General features: G+C 45.4%; 1 protein-coding gene across 2 annotated transcripts in view; it reads right to left on the minus strand.

Annotated features, from left to right (window-relative positions):
* The window catches only part of BAALC (BAALC binder of MAP3K1 and KLF4), a 92,105-nt gene that overhangs the window by 19,845 nt on the left and 49,935 nt on the right, over positions 1 to 22,325 (minus strand). The window contains exon 2 of one of the 2 annotated variants that reach the window (XR_011259045.1): positions 20,872 to 21,274. The exons of the other annotated variant lie outside the window; for it this stretch is intronic. The gene's annotated coding sequence lies outside the window, so the exon portion shown is untranslated. The remainder of the gene's footprint in view (positions 1 to 20,871; positions 21,275 to 22,325) is intronic. 2 annotated transcript variants of the gene reach the window in all.

The following is a 22,325-nucleotide window of genomic DNA, read 5'->3' on the forward strand; positions in this document are numbered from 1 at the left end:
TTGAGTTGGTAACTGATGATGCCTAAACATCCCTACGTGACAGTGTTTGGGGGAGCTTCCAAGTTGGTGAAAGCATACAGATGCTGGGAGGGTGGCACACCCCAGCTCCACAGCTCAGATCCTGTGCTTAGAACTCTTTCAGACCCTGCCCTGTGTACCTCTTTATCCAGCTGTTCATTTGGATCATTCATAATATCCTTTACAAATAAAATGTAAACATAAGATATATTACTTATATGCCTATTGGCTAATTGTGTGTGTGTGTGTTTAAATTTTTGAGTCTTTGCCTGTCTTACTTTTGGGGTGTTGGGGTGTTACTTTGGGGGTCTTAATTTTGGGGTGTTTGCTTTCAAACTTAAGGAAAATAAACAAAATCCTTTCCCAGAGTGTTGAGAAATCTGGCACGAGGCAGGCATCAGAAGCTGTGTATCTGATACACTAAGAGAGGGAGGGGCAGAGCTGATGAGGCTGCAGTCTCCGTGCAGCTAAGGGAGGGACCTGAAGGACACACATGTCCACATGCCACCCACCTGCTCTGCAAAGTGCTAGGAGGCTCCTGACCATGGTCACAGGATAGAAATCCAAATTCAAAACACTAAGTCAAAATGGACGATGCCTGATTGAAAGTTTCCTGACTGGCAGGCACTCTGGATAAGCTCCAGATGTGTTGAGAAATGGCTGGATTCCTTCAGCTGGGTTCACCCCAAATCTTTGTGCTCCTCTTCCTCCACCAGCTGGCAGCCTGCCCCCCTTCTCTTCCCATCCTCCCTCCATCCTGCATCAGCAGTGCTTCAAACGCATATGCAGACACCCCAGCATACATACTCAATCTCCATCCCCACTGCCCCCTGCAAACAGCTGCCCCTCGGCCTAGGGAAATGCAAACCGCAAACCAGGAGAATGACTCAGGTGAAGAGGCCCATGAAGACCCTGGAAGCAGGTCTGTGTGATTTGGACGGGTAATTCCAGGATCCTGGCACCCACAGAAGAGTCTAAAGCAGAGCTTCTTATCATGGTCCACTGTTGTTACTGGTCTGCTGTGGGATAACTATAAGAACTGAACACAAGCATTTGGAAACGTACGGATGTGAGAGCTGGACCATAAAGAAGGCTGAGCATGGAAGAATTGATGCTTTCGAATTGTGGTGCTAGAGAAGACTCTTGATAGTCCCTTGGGCTGCAAGGAGATGAAACCAGTCAATCCTAAAGGAAATCAACCCTGAATATTCATCGGAAGGACCGATGCTGAAGCTGAAGCTGAACCTCTAATACTTTGGTCACCTGATGTGTAAAGCCGACTCACTGGAAAAGACCCTGATGCTGGAAAAGATTGAGGGCAGCAGGAAAAGGGGATGACAGAGGATGAGATGGTTGGATGGCATCACTGACTCAATGTACATGGACTTGAGCAAGCTCCAGGAGATAGTAAGGGACAGGGGAGCCTGTCGTGCTGCAGTCCATGGGGTCTCAAAGAGTCGGACACAACTGAGCAACAACAAATGACCATCTGACATCACTGGAACATCCAAGGGTGAACCTGTCCGACTGAACTTATCTGGTTGAAGAAGGTATAGACCAGTTTTAGTGTTGTCAAACTCATGAGGTGAGCCACAATTGCTGCGAGCTGGGTGTTAATCATATACATAGGACCATTTATTTGTCTGTGATGGACTGGGAAAAAGAAAAGCAACTTGGCCAAGAGCAGACAGTGGAGAACACAGAAGCCGAGAGGCAACAGGAAGTGGGACCGGGCACAAGGCAGAGCTCCAAGCTCCTGGCACCTGTTCTACTGTCCTGTAGTATTTCACTTACAAAAAGCAAATTTAGACAGAACTATTAAGAATTTCAGGATGGCACCTGCAGGGCATTAAATCCTAAGCACAGACCCCTTCTGAGCCTAGCAGGCCCTGTGGGGCTGCCCTGGTGGCACCCCCAGGAAGAGGCAGTCCTGACAACACAGATCAAGGCAGAGCTGCTGTGGCTGCGGTGCATATGGTCAGTCCTACCCTCTCAGCAGCCCGCTGACTCCCTGCGTGTCTCTGCTGAGGCTCACGACTCCTAGAAACATTGCCATTCATTTGGTCTAGTGTTTTCAGTTTTCACTGGTGGCTGAACAAAAGTTAGAGCTCCTTCTTAATCCCCAGTCTAGGGACTTCCTCAACGATTAAATGGGAAGAATAATTCCCACTTCCTGGGCTATTGTAAGGGTTAAACAAGACAACATATATTAAGGTTCTAAGACTTCAGCAATATGTCAACCGTGAACTCCCTGATGTTCAAGCTGGTTTTAGAAAAGGCAGAGGAACCAGAGATCAAATTGCCAACATCTGCTGGATCATGGAAAAAGCAAGAGAGTTCCAGAAAAACATCTATTTCTGCTTTATTGACTATGCCAAAGCCTTTGACTGTGTGGATCACAATAAACTGTGGAAAATTCTTCAAGAGATGGGAATACCAGACCACCTAACCTGACTCTTGAGAAATCTATATGTAGGTCAGGAAGTAACAGTTAGAACTGGACATGGAACAACAGACTGGTTCCAAATAGGAAAAGGAGTACGTCAAGGCTGTATATTGTCACCCTGCTTATTTAACTTCTATGCAGAGTACATCATGAGAAACGCTGGACTGGAAGAAACACAAGCTGGAATCAAGATTGCCGGGAGAAATATCAAGAACCTCAGATATGCAGAGGATACCACCCTTATGGCAGAAAGTGAAGAGGAACTAAAAAGCCTCTTGATGAAAGTGAAAGAGGAGAGTGAAAAAGTTGGCTTAAAGCTCAACATTCAGAAAACGAAGATCACGGCATCAGGTCCCATCACTTCATGGGAAATAGATGAGGAAACAGTAGAAACAGTGTCAGACTTTATTTTTTGGGGCTCCAAAATCACTGCAGATGGTGAGTGCAGCCATGAAATTAAAAGACGCTTACTCCTTGGAAGAAAAGTTATGACCAACCTAGAGAGTATATTCAAAAGCAGAGACATTACTTTGCTGACTGAGATCCGTCTAGTCACGGCTATGGTTTTTCCAGTGGTCATGTATGGATGTGACAGTTGGACTGTGAAGAAGGCTGAGTGCCGAAGAATTGATGCGTTTGAACTGTGGTGTTGGAGAAGACTCTTGAGAGTCCCTTGGACCGCAAGGAGATCCAACCAGCCCATTCTGAAGGAGCTCAACCCTGGGATTTCTTTGGAAGGAATGATGCTAAAGCTGAAGCTCCAGTATTTTGGCCACCTCATGCGAAGAGTTGACCCATTGGAAAAGACTGTGATGCTGGGAGGGATTGGGTGCAGGAGAAGGGGACGACAGAGGATGAGATAGTTAGATGGCATCACTGACTCGATGGACATGAGTCTGAGTGAGCTCTGGGAGTTGGTGATGGACAGGGAGGCCTGGCGTGCTGCGATTCATGGGGTCGCGAAGAGTCGGACACGACTGAGCGACTGAACTGAACTGACTGAACTGAACTGAATATGTTTGGCACATGGGCTTCCCAGATGGCTCAGAGGGTAAAGAATCTGCCTGCAATGCTGGAGATGCAGGCAGATGTGAGTTTGATTCTCAAGTTGGTAAGATTCCCTGGAGGAAGGCATAGCAACCCATTCCAGTATTTTTTTCCTGGAGAATCCCCATGGACAGAGGAGCCTGGTGGGCTATAGTCCACAAGGTCGCAAAGAGTCAGACACGACTGAAGTGATTGAGCATGCATGTCACTTTGCTCTTATTATTATTTAAGGTCCAACACCAGCCGCCTTGACTCCTCAGGTGCCCCCCTCTATCAGCCATATTAATTACATTCTTGATCTATGAGTCGCAGAAGCAGGGTCTATGGAAAGCTCAACGACTGGCCCACTGAGCCTGATACGCGCGCGCGCATGCGTGTGTGTGTGTGTGTGCTCAGTTGTTCAGTTGTGTCTAACTCTTTGCGACACCATGGACTGTAGCCCATCAGGCTCCTCTGTCCATGGAATTTTCCCAACAAGAATACTGGAGTGGGTTGCCACTTCCTGCTCCAGGGGATCTTCCCAACCCAGGGATTGAACCCGTGTCTCCTTCACTGGCTGGCAGACTCTTTACCACCAAACCACCTGGGAAGCTCATACTGAATCTGATAAATAAGAAAATCCCTGATCATAAGCAGTGAAACAGGGCCAAGCTTGGAGCCTGGCATTGCCAGTGAGCAGGACCATCTGCTCAGTGTGGTCAAGAGGTCACTGCAGGGGGTCAAGGATACGGAGTAATTTACTGTTACTTCTGCCTACAATCCATCAGGTGGTTTCACTGCATGGATTTAATTTGACGTGTCTAGTTCCAAAAATAATATTAGAAAACCTGTCAACTATAAAAGTACACAAGGGGAAAAGAATTTTTACCTCATCGTGCCCAGATAACAAGGAGGTGATGTCCTTCTGACAGATGCTACTGGTGCCCCCACCCAGGTTCAGTTATCTGACCCCAGCTATGGTGCATGCTGGTGGCCAATAGCTCATGCCTGCCCCCTTCTCCTAAGGCCTGTCTTTGGTCAAAGGAGGCCCCCTCACCGGGAGAGGCTCAGTTGATTATGTCAGGTATAGTCCACGGCCAATAAAAAGTGTGTAGGGGTGTGTGTATAAGAGCCCAGTTACCCACGCCTCTGAGCAGGATAATTTCTACAAAAAACTTTTCTCCAAAGTAACTCGGGGAGGAAGCTGGGACTAGACTCATCCTGAAACTAACACATCTTCGCCCAGCGCCCTCCCCTGGCCCACCCTGCTTCCTTGGCTCCCTCCCTCACATGGTTCTCCTCCCAGGAGTATCTCCAGGAGTCAGCTGCATACAATCCCCATCTCAGGCTCTGCTTCAGGAGAACCAAACTTCAGACAGCATATATTCCCTGCATGCTCAATATATTCTTTCTGCCTCATCACACTGACCTTCCCCTCGTCTTCGCCCTGCTCCAGGTCCTAGAACTCTGACTTGAAAAGCACCATATTCACAGGCTCCCTTGCCCACTGGCTTCTAGTTGGGTGTGCCAGTGGGCATCACGAGCTATTGAGCTGGGGTCTCTGCAGTAGCACACTGAGGTAGGGCCTTTACTTTCCTAGCTCCCTTCCAGTAGAGTTTCCATGGGTGCCTGTGTCCTCTACACACTCCTCCACCAGAAAAGGGTATAGAATCAAGAAAAGCCAGAGAGACTGTGTCATTGGGAGGCTCCTGGTGGCTTCGAGGGGAGCTCAGAGGAGTGATGGTAAGAGAGAACAGATGGTAAGCTGTTGAGTAGGGAGCTACAGATGCTGTATCAGTCAGAGTGCAGAGCTGCAAGCAACAAAAATTGACGCCAGTGAATTAAAGTCAAAAAGTGATTCATTTAAATAATCCGAGAAGCTCACAGAATATCTGGAAGGGCTGGAGACTGAGACACAGAGGCTGTCAATTGAGGAACAATGTCCCAAATCCTTCTATGGAGCTTGTCCTAGCAGCCCCTGGACCCTGGAAACTCACCTTGGCATTGTTGCCACAGTTACACTGAAAAACTATTGTTGTTTTTCTGAAATTCAAGTTAACCAGGTGTCCTGAATTTTATCTGGCAACCCTATAGGGTGCCAAGTCACCCAGACTGGGGGGACACTGTTGTGAAAGTTGCGTTGTACTAGATCCCGAGCTTCATCCGCATCCCTCCTCCAGGCCAGCCCTCTCCTACCTGGGACCTGGGGGAGTGAACCTTATTCTGTAGGAAAAGAAACTGAAGTTTAACTCCGGTTCTGTATATGTCCAAAGCTGGTGGTCTCAGCAAGTATTCATTCACATTACCTTCGAGGAAAAGCTCCCAAGGAGGCAGTTCTCAAATTTTAGTGTTTGTGAGAGCCACCTAAGTGAAAGAAAAAGTCACTCAGTCGTGTCCGACTCTTTACAGTCCATGAAATTCTCCAGGCTGAATACTGGAGTGGGGAGCCTTTCCCTTCTCCAGGGGATCTTCCCAACTCACGGATTGAACCCAGGTCTCCCGTATTGCAGGCAGATTCTTTACCAGCTGAGCCACAAGGGAAGCCCAAGAGAGCCACCTAAAGTCCCTGTTAAAATACAGGTCCTTACATCCACTCCCACCCTAGAATTTCTGATTCATTGGGGGCTCAGGAATATACATTTTAACAAGTTCTTTCCATCCTTCCCCACCTCCAGTGATTCTGAGGCAAGGAATTCTAAAGACTACACTTCTACGCTCCTGGCATAGAGATCAACACTCCTACTAGTTTTGAAGGTTCACTGAAAAATGCCTACCGCCATTTCTTTCCACAGTGAATTCTGTAGCAGTAAATTGAGGGACATTTGTGTGCCCCTGGGGTATGTCCTTTTTGGACACCCTTCACAAAATGTTCATTCCATCCAGAAGACAAGCCAAATCACTGACTCTGCCAGAAGAGGGGAAACAGCTGTGTCCAAAGCTGGATGACAAATTGCAACCCAGGACTTCTTGCCAGTTTCTTGCTATTTTTGGAAATGGAACTGGGAGAGGGGCAGAGCATAGAAGTTAAAAAAGATAGCCAGGAACTGTGCGGGAAGCAGGACAAAGGGCCATTTCTCCTTAACCCTTGTTGAAGGTGATCACAGATTTCATTCACTGAAACCACCTGCAAGTCATTCCCTCAACGCTCAAAATCCAAAATGCTGAGTCATAAGCAGTCTGTTTGGGAAGAATCTTCTAAAGTCACATCAGATAAAATTCTGGCTCACCAAACACTATCTGGGCTCAGGCTCTGAATATGTGGCTGATGATAAGTCTGCCTGAACTGAGTTATAAGTTAAATAAACTGCAACTACCCAGCCACTTACTGAGAATTTGTTTCCTCAATTTTTCAAAATGAATTAGAACGGGAAGGTGTTTGTCATTTCTTCATGCTTGTGGGTAATTTCTGATTACACACATGACGTGTAAGAAGCTTATATGTGACTTTTGGAAAATATTTATTTATTTGGCTGCGCAGGTCTTGGTTGCGGCAGGCAGGAGTTTTCGTTGCAACACATGGAACTCTCTAGATGTGGCTCGAAGGCTTAGTTGCTCCCAAGCCTGTGGGATCTTAACTCTCCGACCAAGGATTGAACCGGAGTCACCTGCATTGTAAGGCAGATTCTTAACCACTGGATCATTAGGAAAGTCCCTACGTGTGACTTTTTGTGTGACTGGTATAAGAAAATCCTTAAAATGGTTAGCAACCCTTACAATCACTGTCACTTGATCTTGGGGAAGGATGGGGAAAGAATTGTTTTTTCAAGTTATGGGATAACTGAATATCTACACAAAAAAGACTGAAGTTGGGCCCTGTTTCTCACGATATACAAAAGTTAACCCAAAGTGGATCAAAGATCTAAATGTAATCGCTTAAACTATTAAACACTTAAAAGAAAACATTGATGTAAATGTTCACAACCTTGGATTAGGCAATGGTTTCTTAAAAATGACCCCAAAAGCAACAAGAATAAATTACAGATCATCAAAATTTTAAACTTTTGTACTTCAAAGGATACCATGTGTAAAGTGAGAAGACAATTCACTGAACAGGAGAACAATTTTTGAAATTAGATATCTGGTAAGGGAGTCTTCGGAAAAGGCGATGGCACCCCACTCCAGTACTCTTGCCTGGAAAATCCCATGGCCGGAGGAGCCTGGTAGGCTGCAGTCCATGGGGTCGTGAAGAGTTGGACATGACTGAGCGACTTCACTTTCATGCATTGGAGAAGGAAATGGCAACCCACTCCAGTACTCTTGCCTGGAGAATCCCAGGGATGGGGGAGCCTGGTGGGCTGCCGTCTCTGGGGTCGCACAGAGTCGGACACAACTGAAGCGACTTAGCAGCAGCAGCAGCAGCAAGGGAGTCTTACTACCCAAAACATACAACTCAACAATAAAAAGACATACAGCTCAATTAAAATATAGGCAAAGGAGGTGAAGAGACAGTTTTCCAAAAAAGATACGCTGACAGCTAATAAGCACATGAAAAGATGTTCAAGGTCACTAGTTACCAGGAAAATACAAATAAAAACCACAATATCACTTCAAACCCAATGGAATGGCTATAAAAAAGGACAAATAATGACAACTTTTGATGAAGATGTGGAGAATTTAGAACACTTTTATACTGCTAATGGGAACATAAAATGGTCCAGTCACTTTAGAAATCAGTCTGGCCGATCCTCCAAAGGTTAGACATAGTTGCCACAGGACCCAGAAATTCCAGTCTTAAGTATACCCCCAAGAGAAATGAAAACCTATATCCACACAAAGACTTGTACATGAATGTTCACAGCAGCATTATAACAGCCCCAAAGTGGAAATACCCTAAAAATCCGCCAGCTGATGGATGAATAAAATAAGGTATATACCTACAGTAGACTATTAGCAGCAAACACAATGAAATGCTGAGACAAGTTGCAACATTGGTAAACCTTGACAACATTATGCTAAGTGAAAGAGCCAGTTACAGAAGGCCACATATGGTATGATTCCATTTATGAGAAAAGATCAGAAAAGAGGCAAATCTGTAGACAGAAATGTAGATTAGTGGTTGCCTGGAGCTGGGGAGGTTGGAGGGGCAATGACGAGTGCCTGTTAATAGATACAGGATTCTTTTCATGTGATGAAAATGTTCTAAAATTGTGGGGACGGTTGCAGAGTTCTGAGAATATATGAGCAGCCATTTAATTGTACACTTGAAATAGGTGAATTGTATGGTGTGTGAATTATAGCTCAATGAGCTGTAATTTAAAAATGGTGAGCAACACATTTTAGAATGGTATATCGTCTTGAGAAAACAGAGCACATTTGGATTTGAACAGCAACAGTCAGGGAGAGAGACCGACTGATGGACTTCAAGTCCATAAGGATGCTGGCAGTACTCACTTCTCAGTCCCCGAAGGTCATGAGTCCCACCTGGGAGAGCCCCGGAGATGGAGCTCCAGCCTGCCACACCTGCCCTTGCCTGTGGGGCTTGGTGGTGAAAACGGCTCCCCTTGTCCCCTGCCATGATACCCAGCAGTGTGCAAGAAAGACATCTGCTGAGAGCAGCGGGCCCCAAGAAGAAAGGAAAGTCTCATCTGTCCCCAGTGAAATCACCCCTGAATTCTCTTCCCAAAGAGACACTCAGGAGAATGCACACAAGCAATGAACTGGGAGCCTGAATTCTCTCCCCAATGAGACACTCTGCTGCTGCTGCTAAGTCGCTTCAGTCATGTCCGACTCTGTGTGAGTGATCCCATAGACAGCAGCCCACCAGGCTTCCCCGTCTCTGGAATTCTCCAGGCAAGAGTACTGGAGTGGGTTGCCATTTCCTTCTCCAATGCATGAAAGTGAAGTCGCTCAGTCGTGTCCGACTCTTCTCGACCCCATGGACTGCAGCCTTACCAGGATTCTCTCCCCATGGGATTTTCCAGGCAAAAGTACTGGAGTGGGGTGCCATTGCCTTCTCCGAATGAGACACTCAGGAGATCACAAACAAGCAATAAACTGGGAGGTAGCCAAAAGGAAAACTCACAGTCTTCCTTTTCTTCTCCTGACCAATACCCTTAGAACCTGTCGGTCCTAGCCTTTGCTCTCACTTTGATCCCCTCGGTGGCACCTCCCTTCCTTGAAGCTCCCACCTCTGCTCAGAGATCATTACAGAGTAGATACTCCAGGGAGGGGACGGCCATATCTCTGAGTTAATTACCTCGGGGCTGTCTCGACTCTGTAATAAAAACTCACCTCTCTCTCCCATCAAAGAGCTTATTGTTTCAAAGGTACACAATACTGCTATGCTATGAACATAACAATGCCATATGCTTTTCCATAGTCTTCCTCCCAAATTGCCCAAAACACTTCTCTGATATTCTCTGCTCATTTTGTCTTTCCTTGAAAAATTTTTCTTTTTTTCTTTTGGTAGTTATGAAGTTACAAAGTTATTTTTGTCTGTATCGAAGAAATATTCTTTAATTGAAGTATAGCTGAAGTACAATGCAGTAATACATAAGTTACAAATGTATTGAATAATTATCTTAAACTTTAAAAATGTCTCCCTTGTGTATTAGCTTGCTAGGGCCATCACAACAAAGGACCACATGTTGAGTGGTTTAAAACAATAGAATTCATGACCTAATTTTACCTTAATTACCTCTTTAAGAGTCTGTCTCCAAATATAATCATATTCTGAGGTACTAGGGGTTGGGTTATCAATATCTCAATTTTGAGGGGACTGTATCACCTCGCTTTTCCTTTTATAAAATAAATGTTTTTCCTTTTATAAATAAATGTTTATATTTTGCTTGTATGAGAAATAGATATTTCATATACAAAATTGACTATATTGGTAAAAATATATATAAGAAAATGAAAATTATTCATAATCCCACCAACCAGGGATAGCTGTGAGTTGACGTTTTACCTACTATGTCCCTAAACATTTTTCACTGCTTAAACATACAGCTTTTAAGAAATGAGATGAGGCCCTAATCCTGCTCCATTTTCCCCCTTACCTATCACCATTTCTACTCAGCCTTATTCCTCCTTCATCTGCTTCTTCGTCTTCATAGATCACTTACACTTTTATCATTTGTCTTTCAATTAACCAATCATTTGAAAAATATTCACTGCCTACTGGGGCTTCCCTGGTGACTCAGATAGTAATGCAGGACATCTGGCTTTGATCCCTGGGTCAGAAAGATCCCCTGGAGGAGGGCACGGCAACCCACTCCAGTATTCTTGCCTGGAGGATTCCATGCACAGAGGAGCCTGGCGGGCTGCAGTCCATGGGGTCACAAAGAGTGGCACACGACTGAGCAACCAACACAACACACAGTGCCTATTACGTGCCAGGCGCTACGCTGGGTGCTGGGTTACACCTGAGGCTTACAGCCCAGCAGGGTTGCAGCTCAGGCCTCCCCCAGCCCACCTTCCTTTTCTTACCGCCCCTCCCCGTCTCTTCTAAGTCCCCCACTTCCACACCAGAGGGAATACCAGGGATGGAGGGAAAGATTGAATTCTCATTGGTGGCAGAAGGAAGACAAGAAATTGAACTGGTGTAGACATAATTCTCTATGAGGGATGAAGGGCGAGGCAAGGCAGAAGGGCATTTGCAAGACAGTAAGTCACATCCATCACGTATCTGCTGCCCCCTTCCTCACCCACATGGCCTGGTCTGGAGTCCACCATCCTACTCAGGCTGAAATTGCCTCTTCAGAGAATTGTTTATCTGAGCAACCCCAGGAACCCTGAACAGCGGTGTCCTTATCACAGAACAGGGCAACGAACCGATGCCTCAGAAGGAAGTCCCAGGAGTCGGGTGGGACAGGACCCCTCCAAGGGCTGTGACATTCCTTGGCCAAGGCCCTGCCCATCATGGTCCCATTTTTTGGTAAGCAAGCTTGAAAGGGGAGGCTTACTTTGATCGTTTTTTCTTACCCCACATCCTTATGTGTTCAGACAACATATCCTGCTTGTGGCCTGGCTTTTTTCCACAACGTCTGCAGATCTAATCAGTCAGGGATTTAAAAACACCCCAGGGGTTACCTCTCACACGGCTCCAAAGGTGGCTGGCTCCACGCTCGTCTCCTCAGCCTGCCCTGGACATCTGCTTAGCTGGTGAAATTGTCCTCAGGGAAGTCTTCCAATGCAATTTTCCTGCCTGTTTTCTTTTTGCCTTGGTTCAGTCGCTTTGGGGATGGATAGCCCTTTAAGGAAGGGGCAGCTGGTTTCTTGCTTTTTTAAAAAAAAATTCCTTGACATTTCTAAATTTAGTACAACTAGCTTTTATAGCAGGCTCTTGTAGGCCAGCTTTAGCTGGTACTGAATTGTTCTCTTAGGTAGACATTAGAAATTTAGTGATAAAACCTCATTAGATATAAGAAATACATTTGGGTCAATCAGAATCAGGAGATTTAGGTCAACTGAATTGAAATTTTAATTCTTGGAAATTTAAAATTATCCAAAGCAATCAATCAATTCTCTAGCATCTCCAAGCACCTCCTCTGTGCCTACCAGCACTGGGCTGTCCTTGGAGGATGGAAAAGGCCTGCCTGCCTGAATCCTTCCTACTTCTGTAATTTAATTAGAAATTCAATAGCTTATTTAAGAATTACTGGAAAATAGACCCATGCAAAATTTAAATAACAAGGTATCATTTCTCACCCTTCAGAGTGGCAAAAGTTAAGAAGTCTGATAATATTAAATGTTGAAAGGTGTCAGCGAGTGAATTCTCTCATAAATTGCTGGTGGGAGTGCAAATAGAACTATCTATTTTAGAGGACCACTGGTAGAATTTAGGCAAGTTTAGAATTGTGTACATCATGACTCAGCAATTTCTTTTTTAAATTTCTTTTGCTGGCTGCACCTTGAGGCATGTGGGATTTTAGTTTCCAGAACAGGGATCAAACCCATCACCATTCCCCTCCCACCCCTCACCCCATGCAGTGGAAGCCTGGATTCTTAACCACTGGGCATCCAGGGAAGTCCCCCTTGACTCAGCATTTTCTGAGTCTACTACTTAGAAAGAGTCTGCTACTACTACTTTCTATCTACTGTAGAAAATCTCTTTACATTGGCACCCAGGCCTGTTGAGGACATTCTTTACACCCCTATAACAGTGAAAAATGGAATCAACGTAGCCATTCATTAGTTGGATAATTACTAAATTAACTGTGTTTTACCTACATTGTGAAATTCTATACAGTAATTTAAAAAGCATAAAGATTTATGTAGGTAAAAATCCAGTATATAATCTCTTTCTTGGCAAGCTCAGTGGTGTTTGATTCTCTGCAACTGCATGGACTGTAGCCTGCCAGGTTCCTCTGTCCATAGAATTTTCCAGGAAAGAATACTGGAGTTGGTTGCCATTTCCTACTCCATCAGTATATAATAATAAGTGGAATAAAGCAATTAGATGACAAACATGTAAGAATGACAGTTTTTATATAGGAAAGAAAAAACTATATTACATACTACGTTATTATTATATTTTTGCATGATACATACACACATGTGTATACACATGTGTATATACACACGTGTGTACACACCATTCATCACTGTTGGAATTTTTTGTTCCAGGTCTGCCTGCTCCACTAGTCTGGTTGCTCCACAAAGCCAAGGACCATACCTGTCTTGTTCATGACAAGATCTGGCATGTATTAGGCATTCAAGAAATGTTTGTTGGAAGAGTCCTGAACCGTTGAGCAGGTTGCCAGAGCTAGAATCATCACTTAGAAAGAAGCTGTCTATAGACCTCTGTGTGTTCAGTGTTTCCTCCTGTGATGGACTGAAGAGCTGGAATCCCAAAGAAGCAAATGCAAAGGTGCAGCAGGCCAGCGGTTCCCATGACTGTGGCGGTATCAGGAAGTGGAGGAAAGAGCTCACATAAACAGCATAATGACTCCCCAGGAGAGACCTGTTAAAGGCTGCTGGCCACTCACCCCACACCCCTCTTCAGGTCACTGTGACTCTCAGGAGCTCCCAATCAGGACAGATGTCTTTCCAGGATTTGGGGCTGAGTGCAAACTCTAAGTCCAGTTGCCCTTTCGGGGATCATGCTGCAGGAAGGAGGGATGGCTTTCCCTCATCATGAATGTCACGACCCTCTGGCAAGAGCAGTTCTCCCACAACCTCAGCCCAATAAGGTCATCCTGTACCCAGCTACAGGAAGGGCTGGTGACAGGGCAGTGCAATGCTGCCTAGGGGCTGGCGATGGTAAAGCAAGAGGTGAGTCACACTGGCCTTTCCTTTCCTCTCTCTACAGATGGCTGCCTCGCTGCAGGGAAGGGGCTTTGATGGGGGTTGGGATGGGACATGCGAAAGGTGCCAAGGCCCTGACCTCTGGGCATTTGAGTTCAGGCTGAAAGGTCTACAGGGTCAACTTTGTGCAGAATAAGAACCCCCCCAGCCTCCAAAGTGCTCCCACTTTCCAGTGATGCTTAAAATTCCTTCCCCAGTATCTTTTATACTATGATTAGCACTAAGGTTTAAATTTTAGTTAGTTCCAGGAGAGAGAACATGGTAATTGAAATTCACCTCTCTCCACCTCTCTTAATCTTTTAAAAGCAGAGAGGATTCTTGTACGCTAGAATGACCGCATGCCTTGCTTCTGAGTTGAAGAATCCAGGTAATTAACCGGTGGAAAGGAAATCAAAGAAAAGGGAGACATTAGGTTCACTTAGGTTGACTGCAGATGGTGACTGAAGCCATGAAATTAAAAGATGCTTACTCCTTGAAAGAAAAGTTATGACCAACCCAGACAGCATATTAAAAAGCAGAGACAATACTTTGCCAACAAAGGTCCGTCTAGTCAAGGCTATGGTTTTTCCAGCAGTCATGTATGGATGTGAGAGTTGGACTATAAAGAAAGCTGAGCACTGAAGAATTGATACTTTTGAACTGTGGTGTTGGAGAAGACTCTTGAGAGTTCCTTAGACTGCAAGGAGATCTAACCAGTTCATCCTAAAGGAAATCAGTCGTGAATATTCATTGGAAGGACTGATGCTGAAGCTGAAAGTCTAATACTTTGGCCACCTGATTTGAAGAACTGACTCATTTGAAAATACCCTGATGCTGGGAAAGACTGGAAGCAGGAGGAGAAGGGTTCGACAGAGGATGAGATGGTTAGATGGCATCACCTACTCAATGGACATGAGTTTGAGTAAACTCTGGGGGTTGGTGATAGGCAAGAAAGCCTGGCATGCTGCAGTCCATGCGGTTGCAAAGAGTCAGACACGATTGAGAGACTAAAATGAACTGAAGGTTGACTTATTTATTAGGGTCTAGGTGAAGAAGCAGGAAGCAAAAAAGCCATGTCAGGGACAGAAAGAGGAGGGAGAGGGGAGTCACTGCCAGGTTTGTAGAAAAAAAAAATATCTGAGTCAGAGGATTTCAAAGAGGTTTAGTTATGTATCAAAAGTAAACTCCTTCCAAAATCCTGCCATTTGTGACAACGTGGATGAACCTGGAGGGCATTGTGCTTAGTGAAATAAACCAAAGAAAGACAGATACTATATGGCATCACTTATATGTGTAATCTTAACAGCAACAACAAATTAAACGCATGGAGATAGAGAGTAGATAGGGCTTCCCTTATAGCTCAGTCGGTAAACAATCTGGCTGCAATGCAGGAGGCCCGGGTTCGATTCCTGGGTTGGGAAGATCCCCTGGAGAAGGAAATGGCAACCCACTCCAGTATTTATGCCTGGAGAATATCATGGACAGAGGCGCCTGGCAGGCTATAGTCCATGGGGTCACAAGAGTCAGACACGTCTTAGCGACTAAACCACTACTGGAGAGTAGAAAAGTGGTTGCCAGGGGCTAAGGGTAGGGGAAATAGGGAGAGGTTGTTAAAAGGGTACAAGCTATCAGCTTTTAGATGAATAAGATCTGAGGATCTAAAGCATAGCATGGTGACTATAGTTGACAATACAGTATTGTATTACTGAAATTTGCTAGTAGAGTAAAGCTTAGGCGATGAGTATGTATTAATTACACAGGGGGAAATTCTTTCACAATGCACATATATATCAAGTCAGTGTGTTAGTCGCTCAGTCATGTCTGACTCTTTGCAACCCCAAGGCCTGTAGCCCATCAGGCTCCCCTGTCCATGTAATTTTCCAGGCAAGAATACTGGAGTGGGTGTAGCCCTTCCCTTCTCCAGGGATCTTCCTGACCCAAGGATCAAACCCGGGCCTCCTGTATTGCAGGTAGATTCTTTATCATCTGAGCCACAAGGGAAGCCTGTCATGTAGTATACTTTAAGTATCTTACAATTTTACTTGTCAATAATGACTTTAATTTTTTAATGAAAAGAATTAAAAATTCCTTCTTTTGTGATACTTTTCTTATAAGATAAAGCAGGAATTGAATTGTATTTTTCCCTTTATTCCATGTCTCTGAATCTGCCTCCATTTTGAGCCTGCACCTCTGCGGGCCCCAAGTGTCTGTGAGCTGAATGACTTAAATACACATTAATTCAACAGGTGTGACTGGCAGCTATGTGTCCAAGAGGCGTCTGCTACAGTGGGCGGCACTGCATCTGCAGCCACGCAGGCCTGGGTTCAAATCCCAGCTCTACCCCTGACAAGCTGTGTGACCTTTCTGAAGTGACTAAATAATAACATTTTCCATTTTTTTTCCCCTTTTGGGCTGCTGCTGCTGCTGCTGCTAAGTCGCTTCAGTCATGTCCGACTCTGTGCAACCCATAGACAGCAGGCCACCAGGCTCCCCCATCTCTGGGACTCTCCAGGAAAGAACACTGGAGTGGGTTGCCATTTCAGTCATGTCCGACTCTCAGCGACCCCACGGAATGCAGCCTACCAGGCTCCTCCGTCCATGGGATTTTCCAGGTAAGAGTACTGGAATGGGGTGCCATTGCCTTTTAGGCTACCAAGTATCAAACTCTTTGCTATGATTATTCCCATTTTACAGGCTAGAACACTATCTAAGAGAGGCCAAGTAACCTGCTCAAACAGTCTGCCAATGGTGGAACCAAGACTCAATTCTCAGATCTGTGTGACTCCAAAGACATCTTGTCCCTATCTCTGTTTCTGTCTTTGCTCCACTACTCAGCATCATTAAGCTTCAATTTTCTTGGGTAAAGAATGAGAATTATGATATGTGCATCAAAGATTGGTGATCAAAGGCAGAAAGGGCAGGTGAGACCGGCTCTGGGCCTGGCACACAGTCAGGGTTGATTTCTCAACTTTCTACCCCCAGGCACAACAAGATGTTGATTCCAGATCTTTACTCAAGAGTAAAGGGAGAGGGTGGGGGGAGGGGTACTAGGCAGGTGACAGAAAATGGAGAAAAGAGATGAGGACAAGAGGGTATTATCAAAGACCAACTCTGCCAAGACCACAGCTCTGTTTCAGGTCCGGTCAGGGCACAGCAACCCCTAAAGAGTCCAAGACTTCGTTGGTGGCTCAGATGCTAAAGAATCTGCCTGCAATACAGGAGACCTGGGCTCGATCCCCGGGTTGGAAAGATCCCTTGGAGAAGGAAATAGCAACCTACTCCATTATTCTTGCCAGGAAAATCCCATGGACAGGGAAGCTTGACAGGCTTCAGTCCATGGGGTGGCAGAGAGTCAGACATGACTGAGCCCGCCCGTGTGCAAAAAGTCCAAGACCCAGAGACTATGGGGCCCAGGAGACGCATGAAAAGCTCAGAAGGTTGAGCTAACATAGGAGCCCCAGATGACAGAGCACATGGCTGGCAGATGAGGGTCTCTTTACTATACTGTCATTAGAGAGCTGTTACGTGACACACGTGACAGGGATAAAAGATAAAACACAGTATCCACCAGCCCTCACTGGGCCCCATCTTCGTTAAAGGAAAGATCATTTGGAGCTTGGCCACCTATGGACCTTTGCTGTGCTGAAAAGAAATGGCTTTCGCTGTGCTGAGCCAGAGAAGACAGCAGGGGCCAGAGGGTCAGGAATATTTACTGCACTCCTCCGATGTGCTGGGCTCTACTCTAGGGCTGGGAGTCAGCAGTGGAGGAGAGACTCAATCCTTGCCCTTTGGTGGAGATATTCAGGACATGGGCAAGAAAGATGTCCAAGGCATATTGCTGGTGGCAAAGAACAAAATTGGCCAAAGAGACGCAGAGGCCAAATCATGGGTGTCAAACCTTGTCAAGGAGTTTGGACGACGTCCTGTGGGCAGTGGCAGCCTGAGAACAGTATGGAGGATCCATTCCAAGGGCTTAAGCCTGGAGGCAGGGAGTCCAGCCAGGAGAGCCTTGCCTTTGGGGCTCTGCCTGCTTCTGGAGTGTCGTTAGCCCTTTGAATGCACTGTTGAGGTGATAATCTTCCCAGCTGGGATCACCAAATTGGAAACCACTCTCAGAAGGCTGTGACTGGCAATAACGCCACTGCAGATAGTGTTTGCCAAAATACACACCTGACAAGTGCAACTGAATATTTAGAAAGAAAGGCGAGGAAAGGAAAACAATCGTAAATTAATTGGAATAATCATCTGTAACCACGATCTAGATGAAAAGATTTTCAATAACAATTTCAAAACGACACAGGCAGAATGGACAGAATTAAGCTTCCCAGGCCACTCACTACAGTTCACTATGAATGCTTAGACAGTTGGTGAGATCTAAAACCCCTTCTATAGCATCACCCTACTCCAGTACTCTTGCCTGGAAAATCCATGGACGGAGGAGCCTGGTGGGCTGCAGTCCATGGCATCGAGACTGAGCGACTTCACTTTCGCTTTTCACTTTCACTTTTCACTTTTTTGCACTGGAGAAGGAAACGGTAACCCACTCCAGTGTTCTTGCCTGGAGAATCCCAGGGATGGCGGAGCCTGGTGGGCTGCCGTCTATGGGGTGGCCCAGAGTCGGACACGACTGAAGCGACTTAGCAGCAGCAGCAGCAGCAGCATCAGATAAGACAGACACTGTGAGTGTTCTATCAGAAGCAGAAAAAAAAAAAAAAAAACAACCCTCCAGTTGGGCTGATTTGATTTTCTATCTCTGAAATGCAGTAATTGGCTCTTATATCCCCAGTTCCTGTCTCTGAGCTCTCCCTGGATAGTTTTTAAAGCAGGTTTAAGCTTAACATTTTCTTCTGAGAAGTCAAGTTCAAGCTCCCCACCCTCAACAAGTTCCTGCAAGAATCCAGAAGTAGGAGTGGTTGGTTTTGCTTTAAATCCTATTACCATTCTTGATATTTACAGAAGGAGGTGCCTCTTCCAATGGATGGGCTTGGACAACATTGCCTGTAGAGTCAATAGCCTGCTTGTGTGACCTAACTCCACCCCAAACACATGGATTCTGTTTTGAAACAGGTTCTGCTGTGGCTGTTCAGTCACTCAGTGATGTCTGACTCTGCGACACCATGGACTGCAGCACTCCAGGCTTCCCTGTCCCTCACCATCTCCCAGAGTTTGCCCCCAAGTTCATGTCCATTGAATCAGTGATGCCATCTAAACCATCTCATCCTCTGCCACCCTCTTCTCCTTTTGCCTTCAAAAAGTCAGCTTATTGGAAAAGACCCTGATGCTGGGAAAGACTGAAGGCAAAAGGTTCTGCTGAGTTTGGCATAACAGAACCAAGGGATGTGAAGTCTGAGAAAAACCGAAATCCCTTCTAGGGATGTTCTTCATTGTAAGACAATATCAAAGCTGATTTTTCTCCAAGTTTCCCTGAGTGTCTGGATCAGACCTCAATAATATACAAGAAGGTAGGTAGCCCTGTGGGAAACTTCAAGAGCCCAAGGGCATGCAGGGCCTTAGACAGATGCAATCCCGGGACTGGCTTACTCAAGCCCCACACTACTGACCCCCTGGCTCTGTGAAGTCAAGTGAAGCAAAGTTGCTCAGTCGTGTCCGACTCTTTGCGACCCCGTGGACTGTAGCCTGCCAGGCTCCTCTGTCCATGGGATTCTCCAGGCAAGAATACTGGAGTGGGTTACCATTTCCTTCTCCAGGGGATCTTCCCGACCCAGGGATCAAACCCCGGTCTCCCGCATTGGAGGCAGACACATTGGAAGCAGACGCTTTAACCTCTGAGCCACCAGGGAAGCTCTGTAGCTGTTGTTTAAAAAAAAAAAAATCAGCACGTGGTGGTCCATACATTTCTGAAAAGACAGCCACTCTAAAAGTCTTTTCCCTGCTTTTCGTTGTCATTCCTCCCAGAGACTACAACCATCTTCACCAATTTGACTCATATCTGACACTAAACCCTCTGCTTCCATCAGTTCACCTCAGCCAGTATCTGCTGAACCCACACATGCCCAGACATTTCACCGGACTCTGGTATCTCACAGACACATAGTTACAGTCTTTGCCCCACAGGTACTCACATTTAGTGAGAGTCAGATACAGAAATCACTGCAGTTCTTATAAATCAAGTCATCCTTGTGGTCCAGTTTCAGAATAACATTCAGTTCAATTCAGTTCAGTCGCTCAGTCGTGTCCGACTCTTTGTGACCCCATGAACTGCAACATGCCAGGCCTCCCTGTCCATCACCAGCTCCCGGAGTTCACCCAAACTCATCTCCATCGAGTCGGTGATGCCATCCAGCCATCTCATCCTCTGTCATCCCCTTCTCCTCCTGCCCCCAATCCCTCCCAGCATGAGAGTCTTTTCCAATGAATCAACTCTTCGCATCAGGTGGCCAAAGTATTGGAGTTTCAGCTTTAGCATCAGTCCTTCCAAAGAACACCCAGGACTGATCTCCTTTAGAATGGACCGGTTGGATCTCCTTGCAGTCCAAGGGACTCTGACGGAAATCATGTTCAACACTTGTAAGTTATTAGAAACTAATTTAAACCCTTTACTTGATTTTTTTTAGAGATAAGCAAAGGCAGTTCCATTCATAATCCACCACAACACTTTACAGTCTCCCTAGATCCATACTGAATTAGTAATCTGGAAAACCAAATTATGGGCATATGAGAAATAAGAGGAAAAGTTCAATGACATGGAAGACGATGGATTAAAGAGGATGAGTCTGGAGGAAGGAAACTTGGTTAGGACTATTATACTCTCTGAAGGCAGGAGGGGATGAAAACCTCAACTCAAACAGTAGGGTGGGGATGGGCTGAACAGGATGGATTCAAGACACAGTTAGGGGAGAAGGGAGGGAGAGATTCGGGAGGAGATGCCCGCAGTCCTGCAGTGTCGATGGCAGTCCAACTCTTCCACATGGAAGTCGCTCAGGTCTCCTTAGACTCAGCACGTCCAAACTGAGCTGATGTTGCCTTCAATACAGTTCTTCTACCTGGCTCTGTCCTGTATGTCATGAGCCCATGAACTTTCTAGCCTCTGGTCTTAAAAAATGTTTGTGAGTTATTTCCTTTCCCTTTTCCTTCCTTCCCAATAATCAAGTCTGACACTAAGCTTTGTCATTTCTTCCTTTTATACATCTTACCAAGTAGCTCTTTACTGTCCTTTTATGTTCCCATTGGTGGGGTCCAGCTCGCCTCTCCTCTAGATGATTGCAAAGGCGACAGCTGGCCTCCTTGACTGTAGTCTCTCACCACTGTCCAGAACATTCATATCATGACAGAAACACGAGTCTTCCCAACGCGGGGCTTCCCTCCTCGCATCACATTGCCACACCGCATCAGATCCAAACACCTCTGCTGGCTCTAAAGAGCTCAGCCGTGTGGGCTCAGTCCTTACGTGGCTTGGTTCTCACTACAATCTTATCCTCCAGGCAGGCCGGTGTCCTCCTGTTCCTCGTAAGTGCAGCCTCATGCCCACCTCGGTGACACTGCTGGGGATGACCTCTTCCCTGCAGGGGGTCTCCCTCACTCCTTCACCTTTTCAACCTGGTGAGGGGCAACAGAGACCTGTGTTTACTCAACAACATCCACACCTGGTGTCAACATCACCCAGCTCAGCACTGAATGACTCCTTCTCATTCCGCGTGCCAAAGGTTTCTCTCCCTAGCTCGGATGCTCTCTCTCCAGGGAGTGAATTCTGCCACTGTGCCCAGCTACCTCTGCTAACCTGAGAAGAAGAAAGATCTCAAGGAAGCTTTGGCGTCTTCAGTTTTGCTCTCATTTTAAGAAAAACACTATGCTTTTCTTATATAAACCATGGGAAATATAACAGTAATTTTGGAACAAATTTGCACACAATTCTAATTCATTTTTAATTATTAAATTACATACTTTATTTAAAATGAAACTATAACTTAGGTTTAAGTCATATAACCTCTTGGAAAACATGAATATCGCAATCTCTGCAAACTGTAGTGGATATGGTCCATTTCTTTTCCTTTATCGGATTTTTAAAGGTATTAAAAAGAATCAGAAAGGAGTTTCTATCTACAGAGAGCCCATCACATGTCAGGCACGGACTAGTTGCTTTCTTTTAAGCATCCCTACTCTACTGAGTTAGGTACAAAGGTTTTTTGTGTTTTTTTTTTTCTTTAAAATTGACTTCTATTTAAAAGATATCCTTAAAATAGCACTTGGGTATGAAGTTGAAGAACTGAACTTTAAAGTCTAATGGAAATTAAAAGTACTTCAATTGCCACATTTTGGCTTTTAAAAGAAACTAATGAAACACTGTTTTAGATAGTTGCTTAGTAAAATAAAGTTGTGAGATTTCACAAGCAATTTTAGGAATAAATCTGAATAAATTAAGATATAGAAAAATGTTTAAGTGTTCATCACAGTTGAATACACCATGGCATATAATCAGGCAAATATCAAACAGCATTTATATATTTCATGTATTGAAAGGTTGAGGCAGAGCACAGTGTGTCAAATGAGGAGCCTATAAATAGCGTAACAGGAGGAACATGTAGGCAATATTTCCTTTCTATCAGAGGTTACTATAGAGTTCCCTGCACCTTCCCAGACCCCATGCTCC

Source organism: Ovis canadensis, chromosome 9 (assembly GCF_042477335.2).
Source record: "Ovis canadensis isolate MfBH-ARS-UI-01 breed Bighorn chromosome 9, ARS-UI_OviCan_v2, whole genome shotgun sequence".
In the NCBI taxonomy this organism is placed as follows: domain Eukaryota; kingdom Metazoa; phylum Chordata; class Mammalia; order Artiodactyla; family Bovidae; genus Ovis; species Ovis canadensis.